Source organism: Narcine bancroftii, chromosome 3, assembly GCF_036971445.1.
Source record: "Narcine bancroftii isolate sNarBan1 chromosome 3, sNarBan1.hap1, whole genome shotgun sequence".
In the NCBI taxonomy this organism is placed as follows: Eukaryota; Metazoa; Chordata; class Chondrichthyes; order Torpediniformes; family Narcinidae; genus Narcine; species Narcine bancroftii.
In genome coordinates, this window is record NC_091471.1 from 194,576,193 (window position 1) to 194,595,526 (window position 19,334).

Consider the following 19,334-nt stretch of genomic DNA (forward strand, 5'->3'; position numbering starts at 1 on the left):
ACAATTCCCTTATCTATTTGGGTTGCAGTAATAACTGCAAGCTTCAACAGATTTTGCAGGAGTAGTTCTTTTCTTCTCTTTAGCCCCCCTCAGAGAAACACTCTATATTTTTCAAAAATGTAACAAAGCTTTTTTTTCTTATCTTTTCCCTCCTTATCTTTTTCAAACTTCAACTTTATATTTACATTATTATCTTTACAATTAATCTCTATACATTGTTTTGATAGTCTTTTTTTAATACTTCTCGTATCGTTGTCTGTTTGGCAGTTGTTCAGCAAAGTATTGGGCATCCTTTGGGTCTGAGAACAGTCTATTTCTTTCCCCTGGAATAAATACTTTTAATATTACTGGATGTTGTAGATTAAAATTATATAATTTCTTCCATAGTATCTGCTTTGTCAAGTTAAATTCTTTCCGTTTCTTTAAGAGCTCGAAGCTGATGTCTGGATAGAAAAATGTTTTTTGTCCTTTATATTCCAGAGGCTGCTTATTTTCTTTTACTTTATATTTTGCCTGCTCTAATATTTTTTCTCTTGTTGTGTGTCTTAGTCATTTTATTATTATAGAACATGGTTTTTGGCTTGAATAAGGCTTTGGTGCCGATGTTCAATGTGCTCTTTCAATTTCTATTTTATCTTGTAGTTCTTCTGCTTCCAAGACTTGTGGGATCCATCTTTATATCTGATCTTGTATGCCAACTATTTTTATATTGTTTCATTTGTTATAATTCTCTAAGACATTGATTTTTTGAATTAACTGATCTTGTATCTTGTCTTCCTGTCTACGGAATGACGTCACTTTCCGCCACCTATGATGACGTTGCCCTCACGGACAGCCAATGGCGTGATGTCACTTCCCCCAGCACAACTAGCATAGCCAGGAAAGAAGGCCAGCCATGCCTCACCCTCCCCCACAGTGCTGCCATCTTCAACCAATCAGGCATGGGTGCTACTGCCACCCAGACCCTCCCAGACCTCCAATGAAGACAGGACTGATGACGATGACGACGTGGTCAACATGAGTGCTGAGCAGGCTGCCCTACTGATGCACCCCACTCCTCCGGACACTGCTAAATGCCACACACCACACCCCACAACTACGGAGAGCACAACTGGTCAATACTCACCTCTCCCGACACCTGCAGAGGATACCAAATGCCACGACTTGCCTCCACCCTCGGGAAATGACAAATCGGACCTCGAGATGGTCCAAAATAATCAGAATTTAATGTTTCCTTTTGTTGTGATCAGAATGCACCTTGGCAATTTATTGACATTATTGCATTGATACCATTACTGAAACTCTTCTGGTTCACCTTGATTAGAGCACAGCCAGGTCTGCCATGATTTTGTCTGATTCCATTGTCTAGCTATATCCAGAGTATTCAGTCACATCTTGATATCATGTGCAATAAATTGAATTGGCTGAAAACTGGTTTTATAGATGGTTGGAAGGAAGCTGAGATGGATCATTCATTCACCAGTTACTAAGTCACATTTTAAGGAATCCCTTAAAGGAAGACAGGGGGCAAAAGTGCTGAAGGGAGAAATTCAATGCCTGATACCTCAGTAGGTTAAGTCATAAGCTGCAGCTGAGTGATTACATTTGTAGATGTTCAAGATGCTAAACTGGAAAACATGATAACAAAAAGCCACAAATTTAAAATAATTTGCAAAATGCCCAAGAGGGAAAGAGGAGAAATTATTCCATACAGTGGGGGGGGGGGACATTTATTTATGGCCTGGAACAGACAATCTGTAATGTTGGTGGAATCAGATCTCACAGGGTCCTTAAAAAGACAAGTGGGCATGTATTCTGAAAGCCACGACTTTCAGAATCAGTTCAGGAGTGTGAAAATGGCATTCGGAGGCCCCCAACCACCACTGACCATCCACAACCTCCAGTACCTGGTACCATCCTGTGGTCCCAGCACTCAGTCTCCAGCACTGTCCTGCGGCTTCACCACTCTGCGGGTGCCCCCCCATCACTGTTCGCGAACCTCACCCCAGATTACAAACTGATTGCCACCAAAAGTAGTGCTATAGTTCGGAGGACATGCAATTCATCCGGGATGAGGTTCAGTGACTCCTAGCGGAGGGGATCTGTGATAGTACAGATCTATCACCAATGTACATAGTGTATATAATTACTGTATCTAGAGTGTGCTTACAGCGATTGGCTGAGAGCTAAGCCACGCCTATTGTCTGGGCCTTAAAGGGTGGTGTCCCTAGCCAGGTCGGATCATTCCGGACTGGTCGGCCACCTGTGAAGAGCTCCTGTCTTTTGCTAATAAAAGCCTTGGTTTGGATCAACAAGTCTTTGGTTCTTTCGACGAGCTCTACAAATTTATTAGCAAAAATAATTTTTTTTTGAAAGGGATGGAGCGTTTAACTCGGCCAGAAAAACTTGATATCGACCCACAGTCAGCTACAGCCTTCAAAGCCTTTAAGTTCTGGCTGCTGAACTTTGAAAACTTCCTGAGACTCATTGAAGTGGAGGAGGATAACCAGCGTCTAACAGCATTGCTGTCTATGGTGTCCTTGAGAGTCTACGAGAACATCCAGGATGAGACCACTTACACCGCAGTCATAAAGGTACTGACAGAACTGTATAATCAACCGGAGAACAGAGTTCATCCCGGCTCGTGCTTGCTTCAAGGAAGCAACAGCCCAGCGAGTCCAGCAGGGCATATTTACAAGTATTAAAAGCATTGTGCAAGGACTGTAACTGTGTGGACAAAACTGCTGCCGAGATCACAAATGATCTCGTCCGGGATGCCTATGTGGCCGGGCTCCGATCGAACGAAGTGAGGCTGCACTTGCTCGAGCAAGGGGTAGAAAAACTAGACGACGTGGCCCGGATTGCAATCACAATGGAGGATGCAGCCTTAAAGTCCACCGAGTTCTCTAGGGACTGGACCCCACGTTCTGATGTGAGTAGAGTGCCCTTCTACCCTACCACTGATTGCCTGTCAGCTGCTGCTACCCTGCCCCCTGCGAACCCAAAATGTTATTTCTGCAGGAGAGACAAACACAGCAGATCCCAGTGCCCAGCAAGAAAAGCCAGGTGCCAGAAGTGCCATAAAAAGGGCCACCTTGCTGCAGTCTGTAGGTCTAAAATGGCCGCCAGCAAACACAGTGCCTCGTGTGAAGCCCAACTGCCACTATCCCATTCAAACTCTTCTTCCCCAGAGCTCTCGTCCAATGAGAGTGAGGGCTCCCCTGCACGGCAACGCCTGACATCACGGAGACGTCGAACCCGGAAGGGGCAGCCCACCCTCGCAACCATGGTGTTGGCCCGCCTCTTGCCCCCGTGCGGAACACTCGATGCTACCGCCGCTGCTGCCGCAGCCACAGACACCCCCGGGGCTGACACTACCGCCGCTGCTGCCGCCGCCACAGGCACCCCCGGGGCCAAAGCTACCGCCGCTACTGCCGCCGCCACAGATACCCCCAGGGCCGACGCTACCGCTGCTGCTACCGCCGCCACAGCCACCCCCGCGGCCAACCAAGTACTCACTCTAGCGTCCATCGCCGACGACCGCCAGGGCCTGACCGCCGCGACCAATGACCTACCCACCGCCAAACGCGAGCAACTACAAACCCCACTACTTACCATTCACCCGCCGACGCCGCCACAATAGCACTTCTGGGAGGTCCTCCAACCTGCTCCTCGAGCGTTGACTACGTCATCCCGTTGCGTGACGTCATCGCGCAAAACTCCCCTGTCAACTGCTTCAATAACACTAAACCAGCAATGCTCTCATCCCCTCACCAGAGCAATGGAACTGATTAAAGTGCATGGACACTACACCAATTGCTTATTTGACTCTGGGTCAACTGACAGTTTTATCCTGCCAGATCTGGCCCTCCGCTGGGGACTTGACATTATCCCCACTACCCAGAGGATCTCATTAGCGACGAGGTCGTACTCGACTGGGATAAAGAGGTATTGCATCGCCATGCTGGAAGTACAGGGCGTAACGGTCACCCACTTCAAATTATTCATCCTTCCCCAATTGTGCGCCCCAGTGTTGCTGGGATTAGACTTCCAGTGTCAGTTCCGAACGGTGTCCCTACACTTTGGGGGACCCCACGCCCCCCTCTCGGTCTGCCATCGCCCCACCCCCGAAGCACCCGAGCAACCCGCCCCCGTGCCCCGGAGCCAATCCTGTGGCCTTTCCACACTCCGGATTGCCCCGCCAGCACTCTTCGCAAACCTCACCCCTAGCTGGAAGCCTGTGGCCACCAAAAGTCGGGAATATAGTTACGAAAACAGGCAATTCATTAGGAGTGTGGTGCGTAGATTGCTGGATGAGGGCATCATCGAACCCAGTTCAAGCCCCTGGAGAGCCCAGGTGGTGGTTGCCAAGAACGGGGAAAAACTACGGATGGTGGTCGCCTATAGCCAGACCATTAACCGCTTCACACTCCTGGATGCGTACCCCCTGCCACGCATCACAGATGTGGTGAACCAGATCGCCCAAAACCGCATTTTCTCCACCATTGACCTACGTTCAGCCTACCACCAGCTCCCGATCCGCTGCGAGGACCGACCATTCACTGCCTTTGAAGCGAATGGGCGGCTATATCAATTTCTCAGGGTACCATTCAGGGTTACGAATGGTGTCGCGGTCTTCCAGCGGGAAATGGACAGGATGGTGGACCAGAACGGGCTAACCGCTACCATCCCGTATCTGGACAATATCACCATCTGCGGCCACGACACGCAGGACCACGACGCCAACCTAGACAAATTTCTTCAAACTGCCCGTCGGCTGAACCTGACTTACAATTTGGACAAGTATGTCTTCCAGACCACACGACTCGCTATTCTAGGTTGCGTGGTGGAGAACGGGATAGTCATGCCAGATCCTGACCGCATGCGTCCCCTAATGGACTTACCCCTCCCCCATACCCAGAAAGCTCTCAAACGCTGCCTGGGCCTTTTCTCGTATTACGCCCAATGGGTTCCACACTACGCCGACAAGGCGCGTCCTCTTATCAAGACCACCTCCTTTCCCCTCTCAACCGAAGCCACAGCGGCTTTCGATCGAATCAAATCCGACATCGCTGCTGTGACGCTACACACGATCGATGAGTCTGTCCCATTTCAAGTCGAGAGCGATGCATCCGACTTCGCCCTGGCAGCCACCTTGAACCAGGCCGGTCGGCCTGTAGCCTTCTTCTCCAGAACCCTCCAGGGTTCGGAGAGTAGACACTCCTCGGTCGAGAAGGAGGCCCAGGCCATAGTTGAAGCAGTGCGTCGTTGGAGACATTACCTCGCTTGGAGGCGCTTTACACTGTTGACTGATCAACGCGCGGTCTCCTTCATGTTCAGCAACACCCAGCGTGGTAAGGTAAAAAACAACAAAATCGCCAGATGGAGAATCGAACTCTCCACCTTTAACTATGACATCCTGTACCGGCCTCGTAAGCTCAACGACCCGCCTGACGCGCTCTCCAGGGGGCCGTGTGCCAGCATACAGATGGACAGACTACAGAAACTCCATGAGGCGCTCTGTCATCCAGGGGTCACTAGGTTTGCCCACTTTGTCAAGGCGCGCAACCTACCCTACACAGTCGAGGAGATCCGCTCCATGACCCGAGCCTGTTCAGTGTGCGCTGAATGCAAGCCCCACTTCTTCCGTCCGGATAACTCCCACGTTATCAAAGCCACCCGCCCCTTCAAACGTCTTAGCGTAGACTTTAAAGGGCCCCTACCATTGACCAACCGTAATACCTACATCCTTACGGCCATCGACGAGTACTCCCGCTTCCCATTCGCTGTGCTCTGCCCAGACACCACTGCCACCTCAGTGATACAGGCCCTTCACAGTATTTTCGCCATTTTCGGATACCCCAATTCCATCCACAGTGACAGGGGGTCCTCATTCATGAGCGCGGAGCTACAACAGTTCCTTCTGGAGTGTGGTATCGCTTCAAGCAGGACCACGAGCTATAACCCACATGGTAACGGCCAGGTCGAGAGGGAGAATGCCACCATATGGAGAGCGGTTACACTGGCTCTCCGGTCTAAGGTCTCCCCACCTCTCACTAGCAGGAGGTTCTCACTAGTGCCTTACACTCCATCCACTCCCTCCTACGTACTGCAACAAATGCCACCCCCCACGAAAGGATGTTCCTTTTCCCGAGGAAATCCGAATCAGGAACCACTCTACCGGCATGGCTCACCGTCCCTGGCCCCGACCTTTTGCGACGCCACGTCCGGCGCTCAAAGAATGACCCCTTGGTCGACCGAGTGACTCTACTCCACGCGAACCCACATTACGCCTACATTGAGTTCCCAGACGGGCGGGAGGATACTGTTTCGGTGCGGGACCTAGCTCAGCACGCGGTAGACCCAGCAAACCCCCCAACCCAACCTTCCCCAACTCTTTATTCCCCAGGCCCCGTGCCACAACAGAAGGACCAACAGCACCCTAACGACCCGGGCCACCCTGCTGACAACACGACTGGGGAATTGAGCGACGGAGCAGTCACACCCGACGAGCCCGCTGGCAACACCATCCCTGCGACCCCAATCCCGGCACCACGGCGGTCACGACGGATGGTCAGACCCCCTGGCCGCTACAGTCCTTGACTTACCCCTTCCTTTCATTCTCTCCCTCGGTTTTTTTTTTTGTTTTTTTTTTCCAGGGTCAGTTCTCCAAGAAGGGGTGAATGTAATAGTACAGATCTATTACCAATGTACATAGTGTATATAGTTACTGTATCTAGAGTGTGCTTACAGCGATTGGCTGAGAGCTAAGCCACGCCTATTGTCTGGGCCTTAAAGGGTTGTGTCCCTAGCCAGGTCAGATCATTCCAGACTGGTCGGCCACCTGGAAGAGCTCCTGTCTTTTGCTAATAAAAGCCTTGGTTTGGATCAACAAGTCTTTGGTTCTTTCGACGAGCTCTACAGGATCATAGCCCCTAGCACCAGTCCCTGGAGAGCACAGGTCCTCGTGGTCAGAAAGGCGGGCAAGCCCCAGATGGTAATTGATTACGGTCAGACCATCAACCGCTTCACCCAGTTGGACGCATACCTGCCAAGTCCCTCAACTTGACGTACAACAAGGACAAGTGTGTGTTCAACACGGAGTGCCTGGCCCTTCTTGGTTGTTTCATGGCACATGGTGTCATTGCCCCCAACCCCCAGACCGCATGCCACCCCTCATGGAGCTCCCTGTCCCAAACACCCTGAAGGCACGAAAGAGGTGCCTGGGGTTGTTCTTGTATTACACACAATGGGTGCCCAACTACGCCAATAAGGCCCACCCTCTAATTCGATCAACCACCTTCCCATTATCGGCGGAAGCCCAGGCTGCTTTTAATCAAATTCGAGTAGACATCGCTAGGACCATATGCATGCCATGGATGAGTCCGTCCCCTTCCAGATGGAAAGCGATGCCTCCGATTTTGCACTGGCCGCCATACTAAACCAGGCAGGCAGGCCTTTAGCATTTTTTTTCCTGCACCCTTCATGGTCCCGAACTCTGACACTTCTCCACTGAGAAGGAGGCACAAGCGATCGCTGAGGTGATGCGCCACTGGTGGCACTAGCTAGCCAGTAAGAGGGCAGTGACCTTCATGTTCAATGCCAAACAACGGGGTAAGATCAAGAATGACAAGATTCTGAGGTGGAAGATTGAACTATCCACCTACAACTATGTTATCTTCTACTGGCTGGGATGCCCTATCCTGAGGGACATGTGCCAGTGTGCATCTCGACCATCTCCAGATCCTGCACGATAATCTGTTCCATCCCGAAGTCATGAGGTTGTACCATTTTGTCAAGACGCGAAACCTCCGGTACTCCGTAGAGGACGTCTGGTCCACAACCAGATACTGCCAGATCGGCACCAAGTGTAAGCTCCAGTTCTACTGGCCAGAAAAGGCACACCTCATCAAGGCCATCCGCCCTTTTGATTGACTCGGTGTCAATTTCAAGGACCCCTCCCGACCACAAATAGGAATGCCTATTTCCTGACAGTGGTGGACAAATTTTCCAGATTCCCCTATGCAATTGCCTGCCCAGATATGACTTCGGCTAGGGTCATCAAGGCCCTGGGCAGCATCTTTGCTCTGTTCGGGTACCCTGACTATATTCATAGTGACCGGGGGACCTCATTCATGAGCGACAGTAATTTTTGGCCAGAGACATAACCACCAGCAGGACCACCAGCTATAACCCCAGAGGTAATGGCCAGATGGAAAGGGAGAATGGTACCATCTGGAAGGTGATGCTCCTGGCCCTTAGGTCCAAAAATATGCCAGTGTCCCGCTGGCAGGATGTCTTGCCTGAAGCTCTCCATGCCATCTGGTCATTACTGTGCACCGATACTAACACAACTCCTCATGAATTCCTCTTTGCTTTCCCTAGGAGGTCAGTGAATGGTTCCTCCATCCCTCTCTGGCTGACAACCCCGGGGCTGGTTCTTCTTCGGAAGCACATCAGAGACCATAAGATGGACCCACTGGTTGAAGTGGTGCACCTCATACATGCAAACACTCAATACGCATTTGTGAGGTACCCGGACGGCCACGAGGACACTGTGCCAATGCGAGACCTGACAAGGGCTGGAGACCCTGCGACTGCCTTGCCACCTGCTGACCACGTCGCAGATCTGATCATGCTGCATCAGAGCACGACCCTGGAGTCCGAGCTGCCTACCTTGCTGCCAGACGTCCAGGCATCTACCCCCCATGCCGCAGCGGAGGACCCCCCCAGCACTCCAGGAGTCCACTGCCAGCACCCCAACCCAGACTTTTCCTGCAGTGGACGGTCCCCCGTCAGCTGCCTCTCCGGAGGAGCGCCGGATATCCAGGCATCCAACCCCATGCAGCAGCGGAGGACCCCCCCACCACTCCAGGAGTCCAGTGCCAGCACCCCAACTAGGACAGTTCCTGCAGTGGGTACTCTCCCGTCGGCCTCCTCTCCGGAGGAATGCCGTACGGATGTCCTGGTTCTCCAGCGGTCCGGCAGACAGAGGAGGCCACCCGTGCACCTCAACCTCTAGCCGGTGGGGACGTCTGCTTGAGGAGGCCACCTGTGCGGCTCAACCTCTAGCGGTGGGGGCGTCTGCTTGAGGAGGCCGCCTGTGCGGCTCAACCTCTAGCCGGTGGGGGCGTCTGCTTCTCCGGCCCCCCTTTTGTAATCAGTGTTAACACTGCTGCTGTTGTTCTTACTGTTATTGTTATGGCTGTTACTGTTGTTACCCCAGTTTTTCTGTCTGTTTTTCCGGTGGGTTCCATTTTTTAAAAGTGGGGGCGAATGTGGTGATATGATTATGTGTACTGGCTGGCCCACCCTCTGGGTGTCTTCCTGCCTTGGCTCCTCCCTTAGTCCTGCCCATGTGACCCCAAGCCATAAAGGTCGAGTCCCCTCTCCTTTCCATTCTTTTCCTAGCCTGTACCTGGGCCAGCAGTCTCTAGTGCAATAAAGCCTATCATTCCCCTCAGCCTTTTGTCTGTGTCATTATTGGGGCTACTGATAGTGCCCAACAGAGACCTTTGGTGCAGAGGAACCTCAGATCCGGAGTGACGACCGGGGCCCGTCAGAGAGTTAAGTTACTGGGAACAGCAGCAAGTCGTTCCAACCTGTTGGCTGGAGAAGATGGCGCCGGGCCAAGGGAAACAAATTCCTTAAGCAAAGACAGATCATCGTATTTGAGTGAGACGAGTAATTGCAATGAAGTTACTTCAGTGTGTAAAGATGTTAAATGAGTTAAATATAAATCCAAGGATAAAAACAACATCGATTTTGAATTACAAAATACGGTAAGCACAAAGCGGATCCAAATGGGCTTAATGCAAGTACAAATAAACTTTTAATAGAGGAGAATAAAAATATAAAGAAAAAATACAACCAATTAATAAATATGATGCAAGTCCATGAACGGAAAGGTGAAGAGAATAAGGAAGTTATGAAAATTCAATGGAAGGTTGGAAATGTAAAGGAGAAGCTAGAAAATTTGGAGTTCGAATTGAAGGAAGAAATTGTTGAGAGGAAGATAATTTCAGGAAAAAAATTGATAAGATGGAACATTTTAGTAGGAGGAACAATATTAAGATTGTTGGTTTGGAGGAAGGAGAAGAAAAACATGACATGACTCAGTTTCTCCAAGGATGGATACTGAGTATTCTGGAGTAAATAAATTTGAAGGCCCATTTGAAATTGAAAAAGCACCTAGAGCCCTTAGGTCCTGGCTGCAATCAGATGAGAAACCCCACTCTATAGTAATTAAGTATTCAAAATATCAAGATAAGGAAAAGATTTTAGCCATAGAAAGAATAAAGAGTCCACTTGAATATCATGGTTCAAAGGTTTTCTTTTATCGGGATATTACTACGCAGTTGTTGTCCAAGAAAAGATCTCTCTTAATGAAGTTAAAAGAAGTCTTTGGGAAAAGAGTTAAAAGTTTACATTACATTATCCAGCAATGATGACGATTATACTACTGGATGGCAAAAATAATTTTCTTATGGATTGCAAACAAGCATCAGATTTTGTTGAAACTTTGCCTTTTAATAGGGTGAGTAAATGAGAGGAAATTATTTGGAATGAAGCAATGGGCCTAGTAAATTAGAAACTTTATATTGATGTAACACCTGGGAGGTGAAGGGTGTTCAATGATAATATCTACATGAAGTTAACAGAGACTAAACATGAAAGAATATTAGACTAGTCCATTTAACCTTAATATGCCTTTGGACAAAAGAATTACTGTTGCTGTAGTGGATGAAAGTGTTATTCTTAAATATGAAGAGAGGTCTTTGATTCAGAGAATTTTGGATCTGGAGTGATGAACAGGGCCCATTACAGAATTGAGATGCTGGAACAGCAGCAAGTTTGAGCAGCCTTTTGGCTGGACAAGATGGTGTCTGGCCAAGGAAAATGGATTTTTTAAGTAAGGTCAAATTATTGACTTTGAATGAGATGATTGATTTCAGTGACGAAGGTTTTTTTCATGGTTTTGTCAATTTATGGAAAATTTGAAAAATCATTTAGCAAGAATTATGAAAGAAGGATAAGAGGGCAAGGGATACAAATTTATGTTACGTTACCCAGCGATGGTGGAAATTGTACTATCAGATGATAAAATAATTTTTTATAAATTATAACAGGCATTAGATATTGTGGGAACTCTGCCTTTTAATAGGCGGAGTTAATAAGAAATAACTATTTGGAAAGAGGTAATGGACTAGTAAATTGGTAATTTTGTTTTGATGTAATACCTGCGAAGCGAAGGGTGTTGGAGTCCATCGTCCGCTGTTCATGGGCTCGTTGTGGCAATGAGCCACATCCCGTATGAGGTGGGGGGGGGTTGCTACATCCAGGCTTGAGATTATTTGTTTCCTTGCCCACTGGCCTTTTAGTTTGAGGCTGTATCCAGGTGACCATGTTTACGAAATACATTCAACCCTGTCAGGCGAACATGAAACTTGTTTGAATGTGGCAAAAACCACCTTTACTTCCTTTATCTGGGAGTTTTCACAGTGGTCTAGTCACCACACGAAGTTCATGCCTCCAAGGCCCTCCTTAGGGTTAACAAGTAACCTTCCATCATACAAGTCCTTTGAAGCTCTCTTTAGGGTTACCAAGTGATCTTCTGTCAAGCAAGTCCTCTCCTTTGGACACCCTGGCTTGGATGGTCCTGTGTCTCCTGTCACACAAAGTCCTCTTGAAAGGGGATAGAAGAGGCTCTGGTCAGTCCCACACACACTGTGGGTATCAGAGTTTCCCAAACTGCTGTCGGGACAACAATGCTAGCACCCATGGACAAAGTAGCTCAGTCTTCCTTTTTCCACAGAAACTACTGGGTAAGCACACTGACTTACAGCTCCAGATGACAGCATTTGAACCTGTGAACAAAGCAACTCAACATCTGGCTTGCTGGAGCTGCCGGGTGAGCACATACAGTCAGAGTGACTGTCTGACTGTCTGCAGTCCAATCCACTGACCAAACTCTTCAAAACCACCACACTGGGGTTTTTAAACTCCCCAGCGCATGCCTCCAGCTATCCCCATTGGTGGAGAGGTTAACAGCCACAGACTCGCTCTCGTGCGAGTCCATGGACTTCCAGAACGTGGTTCCCGTACTTTGACAGCTGTCAAAATTCCCTATTGGTAGTCCAGCGTAACTACAGCTCCTAGCTGCTGTCAAATCCCCAGCAGTAGGTTCAGTCCTGTCCTCAGTCAAAAATAAAATTGTCCAAGGTCAATAACACCTTCCACCAACAAAGAAAATTTTGGTCTGCAGGAACAAAATTTTAAAAGTTAACAAAAGTGCAAAACTATAATACAAGGCAAGTACAATTTTCCATTATAAACACAAACAAGAAATTCTTAATTTACAAAATGTAACATTATCTCTCCCCTTAATATGGGTTATTGTTAGGTCATATTCCTATAAAACAAACTCCAATTCCATAACCATCTATTCTTATTCTTCACTCTACATAGAAAAACTAAAGGATTCTGATCTGTTTATACAATAATTGGTTGTTGTGGTGTACAAATGCAGACATCGAATGCTGTAAAGCCATCACAAGAACCAACAGTTCTTTTTCAACTGTTGAGTAGATCTTCTGGTGTTCTTTGAACTTCTTTGAGAAGTATGCCACAGGGTGGTCAACCTCATCACCTTCCTTCTTTTGCAGCAGCAATGGCGTCCACAGCTAGAGTAAAACCTTTCCCCAAGTCCAGGGACTTAGGTGCAGAGTGGTGGCATAAGATGCCTTTTAATTTTATGAATGCCTCTTGGCAATCCTCGACCAAATAATTTTCGCTCCTTTAACAATTTTGTGAGAGGGAGTGTGTCCTGGGTAAACTTGTAACCCTCACTTTGTTGGTTTTAGATTGGTCACAGTGTTTGAGCTACCGAAAGAGAACAGACACACACGCCGAGAGCACTTCACTTTATACAAATCTTTATTACAAAATCTTAAGCTGATTTCAAACTTCAATATGCAAGCCCTTCCCAATTATACTTATCAATGCCTGGACTGGTCCCAACTGCCGAAGCGAGGCAACGACCGCACACTTGGAGTAGGTTACCGGAGTGCCGGTAGCAGCTTCTCCACCTCCCCCGACCGGAATGTTGGTTGGACTGTAGAAGTTCTTCTTCTTGCTGAGAGATGTTGCCACCCCTCGGGGAGTCTGAAACTTCAGCAGCGGGACCATGGCTTATATTACCCAAAAACTGCTTACCCAAGCACCTATTCCCAGCACAAAAAAAGATAACCGAGCAGCCTAGGTTTCTATCAAATACCACAACTTTCTAGCTTATCACTTCGAATACAATGATCTACTTAGCTGCGAGGTCTCGTTTGACAGTCTGCGACCATCAAAATTCCATCAATCTCAAACAGGAACCAGCTAACGAGCAGGAAGATTAAATGTTCTTGGTAGCAGATGTCTTTTTGTCAGATAACTGCATCTCTGGGCCCCATGGTGGAATTTAGCTTATGCCTGCTGATTCTTACATTTTTCTCAAAGTAGGTTACTGATACTCAGCCTTGCACAAGCAAAAGCAGGGTCTAAATCCTCCATTACAGAGTGCAATATCCTTAATAGCCAATCATTCCTAAAAATCTTTGTAGGCTTTTCCCATTAATTGGGGCAGGGAACTTAGAAATGGTTGCAACTTTTGCCTCTACCAATGCTAATTGTCCATGTCCTACAATATAGCCCAGGTACATGGCAGTTGCATGTCCAAATTCACTCTTGCTCAAATTAACAATGAGATTAGCTTTTGACAAACAAGTAAATAATTCTTTCAATTCCATCATATGCACAATAGGTGTGAGTTCCTATAATCAAATCATCCAGGTAAGCACCCATGTACCTCAATCCTGAATTACCAAATTCATCATTCTCTGGAAGGTCCTTGGAGCATTTTTCATCCCAAAGAGTGTCACATTATACTAATACAGCCCGGATGGGGTTACAAATGCCAAAACTTCTCTGGCACTTTTTATTAACAGCACACACCAATACCCCTTTAGCAAATCTATCTTAGTCACAAATTTAGCTCCTCCCACTTTGTCAATGCAAACATCGATTCCAGGAATTGGATAGGCAACTGTTTTTGACACCATGTTAACCTTTCTGTAATTGGTACAAAATCTCACTGTGCCATCTACCTTAGGTACCAACACGCACAGTGAACTCCAATCTGAAGTTTACTTATAGATGATTTCATTCTTGAGCATATAATCAAGTACATGATTCATTAACTTACTGTTTTCCAGGTTCATGCTTAATAGGCTTAGCATCACCTATGTCCACATCATGGCATGCTATGCAAGTTCATTGGGGTACATCTGGAAACAAATTCTTGAATTCTAGAAGCAATTGTTCCATTTCTTCCCTTTCCACAATTTCAAGATGAGCCCATTTTGTTTCCAGGTCCCGTAAATCCAGAGAATTGTCCAGTCTTGAACTTATCATTTTCTGTGTCCCATGATCTTCCTTGAAACTAAGTTTATTTGCTCCCTCCTGGTTCATTACCAACATTTCTAGTGAAGGTCTTGTCTCATTAGGAGGCACCTACTCAAAATATAGCTTGATCATATTTACATGGCAGACTAGGCTTTCCCGTCTGTGATTCGGTGTTTTAATTACATATGTAACCTCACTAATTTTAGACTGAAACTCATATGGTCCATAAAACCTAGCCATAAGAGGATTTTATTGGGTAGGGAACAGTACTAACACCCTGTCACCAGGCTTGAAACTCCTTACCTTTGTCCTATGATCGTACCAGACTTTCATTCTCTGTTGAATGGCTCTCAGATTTTCTTTTGCCATTTCACAGGCTTCTGTAATCATTCTTTAAATTTAGAGACATAATCCAATAGGTTAAACTGTATATCCTGATTAGTCCATAGTTTTTTTAGAACATTAGAGGACCTCTCACCTCATGTCCAAATACTAGTTCAAATGGACTAAAACCAAGTGATTCCTGACTGATTCTCTAAGGCAAATAAGAGTAAGTGAACTCCTTCATCTTAATCTTTATCATGTTTGAAGCAATAAGTTCTCATCATATTTTTTAAGGTAGAATGGAAACTTTCTAATGCTGCCTGACTCTCTGGGGGGTAAGCAGATGACACAATCTGTTCAACCCTCAACTCATAAATTGTTGAAATAGGCCTGACATGAAATTGCTCCCCTGGTCTGACTGTATCTCCCGGGGCAGGCCCACTAGAGTGAAAAGCCTTTGCCACCATCTTGGCTTGAATATTCCTCAGAGGAATGCCCTTAGGAAATCTCATAGCGGCACACATAATTGTCAGTAAGTATTGATTTCCAGCCTTTGTTCTAGGTAATGGGCCCACACAGTCCACAATTACCTTGGAAAATAGTTCACTAAAAGCTGGGATTAGCTGTAAAAGCACCACTAGGGGACCTGATTGGGTTAACCAACCATCTGACAGATGTGACAAACCCTACAAAAATGTGCAACATCTTTCTTTACACTCAGCCAATAAAATTATTTGGTGATTTTATTGACAGTTTTATTTACCCCAAGGTGACCTCCAAAAGGGGTGCCATGAGCTAGTGATGTTTCTGTAAGCTCAAGGTACCACAACCACTGCTCAGTCTTTGCTGGCAGAAATATCAGGTGACCTCCATTTTCTCATGAGCATGCCGTCCTTAACATAGTATCCTACCAGCACCTTTTTCAGTTCTTCCTTGGAGAGGGCCTTCTCCCTTACCTCCACAAGTTCTGGATCCTCCTTTTGTTGTATGATCAATTCTTATCTAGACAAAGAGAGTTCAGAACCCTTCACACTACTATCAGGACTGAGATTGACTAATTACCATTTCTCAGTTTGAACCAGGTCAGTTTTACTCAAAACCGGTTCCAAACCACTACCAATTTTGTTTTGGTCCACATTCTTTTTGATTGCCTTATCTAGGTTCACTATCTTCTTAGACATCACCCTAGTTATCGCACAGCTGGGGTAAATATCCAAGTCCTTCTCAGACACCTCACTTACATTTGTACTGCAGAAACAACCTTTCCTTCTGCCAAGTCATTCCCCAGTAATAGTGAAACTCCATCCATTGGTATTTTTGCCCTAACCCCTAATGATAACCGGTTCATTGACTAAGTCTGATCTTGGCACTATTCAGAGTAAAGAAATAAGTTCCATATCGCTCCCAATACCTCAAATTATGTTGATCTCCCCTGTGTCAGTTTCCTTACCAAAATCTAAGTTTCTGTCCAGCATGATTGACTGGACCACCACCATATCCCTTAAAATCTTCAGGGCCCCTGGTTTTGACCCTTCTTGGATTGACACTGAACCTTCAGTCACAAATGGTTTAAAAATGTCCTTAACCCCCATCAATTAGTTTGGATTTTCCCCAGGCATTAGATCTCCTTTCACTCTGAATACAAGCATTTGGGGCTACCTCCTTTTCCTTCTTTTCAACACAGGGCAACTGGAGAACACATGACCAGTCTTTTTGCAGTAGTAACACGGACAACCCGAAGGCTTATCTTTGATTGCCTTCCCTTCATCTTTGGGTCTATTACTATTCCCATATTTACTTGCTGCCTTCTCTTCATCATCCCTCTGATTTTTGTGAAAAGTTCTACTGGATGTCCACTTAAACCTACGAGTTAAGTCATAATCATCTGCTCTCTTAACAGTGTCCTGCCGAGTTGTGGTCTCTTTTTCATCGAGGTAGCTTTGATGTCATCAGGGACACACCTCTTTATTTCTTCCATTATTATTAATTCCCTTAACCAGTCATAGTCATTATTTATGTTTTTAGAAGTATACCACTGGTCAAAGCACACAACCTTGTTGTATGCAAAGTCAGTATATGATTGGGTTGGGGTTTTCCTTAGGTTCCTATTCTTTTGTCAGTAGGCCTCTGGAACTAATTCATAGGCCTTAAGGATGGTCCCTTTCACCAGGTCATAATCTTCAGCTTGTGCAATCGTCAGGGCAGAATAAGCCTGTTGAGATTTTCACCTAATCACACTCTGCAGCACAAGGGACCACTGACGTCTTGGTCAGTTCAAATTTACAGCTACCTTTTCAATATGTTGGAAATATTTGTGTATTCTGGCTTCATCAAATGGTGGAACTAACCTAATCTCTTGGCTAGTTATAAACCCTCCACCAAAACCTGGAGATGGTATCTGTGGCATTCTTTATCTGCTTTCCTTCTCCATTCTCAGCATCTCCAACTCATGTAGCCCAGCTCTCTCCTCTGCTTCCATCTCTAATTTCTTAAGTTCTATTTCTGCATCCAACTTTTATTTGCCCAGAGTTTAGACTCTTGGGAAAATGTTTTAGCATATCTTCTTCAAATAGTCCTTCAGCAATATAATGCTTGGAAATCTTTAGCCCAATTTCCACTTTTTTCATTGATGGTTTTACTGAAATAATTTCTAATTTTTGGGCAAAAGTCACCAATTTGTGCTTTCTAGTCCTCCACAACTCCTCTAGGGTGAGTGACTCTGTAAATTTTTTCATATCCATTGATGTTAACCTTTGCACACACACACACACACACACACACACACACACACACACACACACACACACACACACACACACACGCACGCACGCACGCACGCACGCACGCACGCACGCACGCACGCACGCACGCACGCACGCACGCACGCACGCACGCACGCACACACACACACATGAGAGATGCATAAATGAATGGGTCATGTTTTACACAAAATTTATTAACAAACTAACAATAATAGAATTAACTCAATAAACATAACACCTGAACACCAGCCTTAAATGGCAACTCGGTATGGACAATAGATTATTACACAGCATTATGTGGGGGGAAAAAAACCCCAGATCATTACAGTACAAGCTCAAATGCCTCAAAAAAGTCAATAAAAATTTGATAAACCAGAACCCTAAGTCTGTCGGTCAAGAAGGAACAGCTCATAGATTTAATCTCCAGGCTTGGGATTATTTGTTTCCTTGCCCACTGGTCTTTTAGTTTGAGGCTGTATCCAGATTATTGTGGTCCATATAGACTTTTAACTTTGCCAGGGGAACACAAGACTTGCTTAAGGTTCAAATATGGCAACAACATTCACCTTTACTTCCTTCATCCTGGAATTTTCACAATAACTTTCTGGTCACAACTCAAGGTTCATGCCTCTGAAGCCCTCCTTAGGGTAACCAAGTGGCCTTCTGTCACATGTCTTTTGAAGCCCTCTTTAGGGTTAAGAAGTGACCTTCTGTCATGCACATCCTCTCCTTTGGACACCTTGGTTTGGGTGGCCTCGTGACTCCTGTCACACAAAGTCCTCCTCTTGAAAGGGAACAGGAGAGGCATACACACACTCTGGGTATCAGAGTTTCCCAAGCTGCTGTCAGGACAACAGTACTAGCACCCGTGGACTAAGTTGCTCAGTCTTCCTTTTCCCACTGAAATAGCTAGGTGAGAACACTGACTTACAGCTCCAGACGGCAGTGCTACCACCCATCAACAAAACAGCTCAGCGTCATTGTTGATCAATTACAATGCCCAAATCCAATTCCCATCTCTCCCAAGATCTATGCAACCCAATTTTTGGGCTTTGAACTCGGAGCAATAAATACATAGTAGAAATAAATTTAGTTGCATCAGCTAACACAATCCCTAGAGTGTACACCAATTCAAAGTCATAATGTTTTAGCTCCATCATCAGTCTTTGGATTCTCAGTGACATTTCAGAATCAGAATCAGAATTCGCAATAGTAGCAAAGTGAAGAGGGTGTGGCCTTGGTGGTGGTGGACTTTGAGGAAAGAGGCTGCTTTTTTTAAGACACTGCCCCATGTAAACGGAGTGAAGTCTGGTGCCTGTGATATTGCAAGCTGAGTTAACAATTCACTGGAATTTATTCTTGTCCTGAGATTTGGCACCTCCATCCCAGGCAGTGACGCAATCAGCCTGAATGCTCTCCATGTAGAAGTTAACGAGAGTCTTCGGTGACATACCAAATCTCCTCAGACAGCTCACAAAGTGTTTCTGCTGGTGAGCCTTCTTTGTGATTGCATCAATGTGGAGTCTGCAGGACAGATCCTCGAGATGTTGACAACCATGAATTTGAAGATCTTGACCCTCTCCACTACTGAGCCTCGATGTTCCCCTGACTTCCTTCTGAAGTTCACAATCATCTCCTTGTTTTTGCTGGCATTGACCACAAGGTTGTTGTCGTTACATCGTTTAATGAGCTGATCTATTTCTCTCCTGTACGCTTCCTCATTGCCATTTGTGATTCTGCCAACAACTGTGATATCATCGGAATATTTGTAGATAGCATTGGAATTGTGCCTGGTCACAC